The sequence below is a fragment of the Eumetopias jubatus genome, unplaced genomic scaffold (assembly GCF_037043125.1).
Source record: "Eumetopias jubatus isolate StellerSeaLion01/CBP00866 unplaced genomic scaffold, mEumJub1_p1.0 scaffold_7, whole genome shotgun sequence".
Classification (NCBI taxonomy): Eukaryota; Metazoa; Chordata; class Mammalia; order Carnivora; family Otariidae; genus Eumetopias; species Eumetopias jubatus.
The window spans coordinates 431,220-434,958 of NW_028274813.1; positions in this window are offsets into that span (position 1 = coordinate 431,220).

Genomic DNA, 3,739 nt, shown 5'->3' on the forward strand with positions numbered 1-3,739 from the left:
AGAGATGATGTACATCCTAACTTAGTGGTTGATGGTCCTTAATTTCTGATTAAAATAGAAAACTGGGAGGGGGTCAAAGGGGCAATAGATTTGCACTGTCCTGATACAGGGACTTTACAGTCTACTCAGAGTTAAAACCCACAGTCAAGGTCCACGATGCCTCAAAGTAAACAAGTACTTGAAGTCAGTAGGAGACACACATGTGTGGAGCCTCCTTATGGGCCTCAGTATTTTAGGAAAACAGTTCTCTACAAGAGGAGAGTCCATACATGTCAGGTGAGCTCTGTGGGGTGTGGGGAGGTGTGGCTACAGAAATGGGTCCTCTCCATGCCCTGGTGACAAAGAAAGAAGGCTCCCGGTTTGAAGCAAAGAGCAGCTCCTGTGCCCATGTGGTGCCTACAGCTCACACCTGAGGTTAGCAGTGGAATCTAGTGGAGAACATGGGACATAGGGGCACAGTCAGAGGCTGAACACTTGTTGTAACTTCCACACCCTGGTACCTGAGTCTTGAATTTTCTTGTGCACAGGTTTCTTCTGCAGCCTGGCCAGTTCCTCCCTCGCTGCTCTTCATCCCAGTTCCTGGCCTCTTCCATCGCCTGGACTTTCAGAGCCTCTACCTGAACATTCTCCTGTCCACCTGCTCTGCCTCTTGGTCTCTTCTCCACAGCCAGCAGATCATGTTACCAAAGAGCAAGGGATTGAATCTCCTTCTGGGACCAAGAGCTCCTGGGATAGGAGGGTGTGTGGATGAGCCTTGAAGCAAGGGGCTTCCTTCTGCTGTTTCAGGTCCTCCTCTGGCTGCTGCTTCCAAGCCTGTGCCTTCAGAGCTGCCGGTCATTAAACCAATGATTCCTGATACACACAGCAACACGGCTGTATGCACAAGGATTGCTGCTGAGCCAAGGAAGCCCTACTAAATAGTACATATGATACCATTATCTATTTATGAATTCTACAAAATTAAAGGTAGTCTAAAGTGACATGAGAAAAATCAGTAATTATGTGGGGACAGGGTGAATAGGGGAAGATGGAGGTGGAATTCCAAGATAAGTACAGGACATTTTAGGGAGAATTGATGTGCTCACTCTCGATCATGTTGATTTTTACACCAGTGTTTATCATATCCCACACTCTGCATGCGTGTAGTTCATCCTGTGACAAGTACACACATCAGAGCTATTACAGGTAATCACAGAGATGATTCTGGAGGAACACAGAGAGAGTAAACTTTGAGAGACATGAAATTACACCTTCACAATCCTGATTCTCTCTGTATTTCAGGTAAACTCTAGAACAAGCAAAATCATTCTGTCCCCATTACAGGAGGGGTTCCACCTTCCTCATGAGCCTGCCCACTCTGTCCCAAGGGGGGTTTCAGGGATGCAGCACAGTACTGTGGAAGGAGCACCGACTTATATCCTGGGGCTCACTCTCACCCAATAAATGTTCTTGGACAACTCAGGAACCTTCCACAATTCTAGGTGTAGGTTCACATCACTTAAGGGGGAACATGACACCTAAACCCCAAATTTATGTTTACATGTAAAACGAAAGTATTACATGGAGGCCAAGAATATACACTGGAAAGTTATCAAACAGTAAATGATATTTTTTAAAAGTGATGAATAGCACCACATCAACGGCACTCACACCTGTGCTGGACACTGCCCTCTCTGTCAGCATAGATCCCAAGTTGAATATATATTCAGAGGACATGCAAATAGGCCCTCCCTCTGCTGATTAAACCACCTGAGCCCCAACCCTTGCAGCTGGGAGAGGAGACCAGCCCCGGGTTCCCCAGGTGTTCCCATTCAGTGATCAGGAGAGAACACAGACAACTCACCATGGAGTTTGCACTTGGCTGGGTTTTCCTTCTTGCTCTTTTATAAGGTAATTTATGGTGAACAAGAAACATTGAGTGTATGAGAGTATGTGAGTGAGAGAAGAGTGGTTGTGTGACAGTTTCCTGACCAGGATGTTTTGTGTCTACAGGTGTCCAATCTGAGGTGCAGCTGGTGGAGTCTGGGGGAGACCTGGTGAAGCCTGGAGGGTCCCTGAGACCCTCCTGTGCCGCCTCTGGATTCACTTTCATTGACTATGGCATCAGCTGGGTCTGCTAGCCTCCAGGGAAGGGGCTACACTGGGTCGCAACTATTAGCTATGATGGAAGAGGCACGTACTGTGCAGACTCTGTGAAGGGCTAAATCACCATCTGCAGAGACAACAGCAAGAACACGCTGTCTCTGCAGATGAACGGCCTGAGAGCCGAGGACATGGCCGTGTATTACTGTGCCATTGACACAGTGAGGGGACGTCAGTGTGAGCCCAGACACATACCTCCCTGTAGGAGGTGATCCGGCCTCCACTGTGTGCACACTACTCCCCAATTCTGTTTTAAGCCCCAGGAGCAGGTGCAGATGGAGGTTATGGGCAGGAATCTTGTCAGAGTCTGGGCCTTCTTCTCCATTTATAGCTGTTTCCCCCAGGGAGATTCCCTGTTCACATGTTTCTGTGCTTACCTATTATTCTCTGATTTGAAACTTGGTTTTAATAGGAAAAAAAACTATTCTAATATGCACAAATCACAGAGTAGCTTACACTTGCTTACTGTTGTCTCTAAATATGAATAAATTACAAATATCTCCATGTACCTCCACTGAACCTTAGAGAAGTCCCAGCAGCAATCCCTGTGCATCACAGGACCACCGTGCTTAATGTGAAAGCTTGTTAGAAGCAGCATAAAGTGCATGCTGGACAGGAGGCTACAGTGGCATCAATAATCCAAAGCAAGGGAAGAAAAAAACCTGGTGTGAACACGCTTGAACCATGCTCACAGCATCAATATTACTGATAGCAGGGGAAAGCAGAGGTTTCCCCCCCTACCAGGTGTGGTGTAGATGTGGAGTCTGATGATCACACACAAACACACACAAACACACACACACACGAGTATAAATCTTTATCACCGTCATTATCATATCTGCTGAGAACAGGGCAGACCTCTCATCAAATCAAATGCTTGGATAGGTCCAGGGATGTACACTGGCTCAGGGTGTATGTTGTGGGTCACTGGTGGCGAAGGAGTCCTGCTCATGGGAGGGGCTTGTGTGGAGTTAATCTCCCAGCTGCATCAAAGGCTGGCAAATCCATGAGATCATGGTAGATTTCCCCTGTGTGGGCTCTGAGGAGAAAAGGGACGAATGAAGGTCAAGCACTAGCCACAATAATAAAAACATGTGGTATGATGACTAATTCTACTAAACAATATGAAAACTTGGAGAACAAAAGAGAAAAATTGCCATTCTAAGGAAAAGCAGTCAGAACCCTTGCAAAATACGAATGATCCATGGAAGCAGCTGAAATTATAAAATGATCATAGAAATAGACCAAAGTCTTACCCAGTGTCTGCAGTGAAAGCTATCCACTCCCCAAGGTCAACAGCTGGTTCTGAAGGTCTTGTGTTCACTGTGTGCACACAGAGACCAGAAGCTTCCAGTGAATACATGAGAATCCTCATGCTGAGTGGTCCACTGGAGGAACCTTCCTCCTGCAGAGAACAACTAATTGATCCTTCAGTTGCTGATATCAGCTCAAGAGTGTGACCTCTAGCATCCCCATGATGAAACCAAACACTAATGTGACGGGAGGAGGAGGTGGGGCCTTCAGGAAGCACTTAGGTCAGGAGGGCACAGTCTCATGCTGGGATTAGTGCCCTTATACACCAGGGAAAACTCCCTGC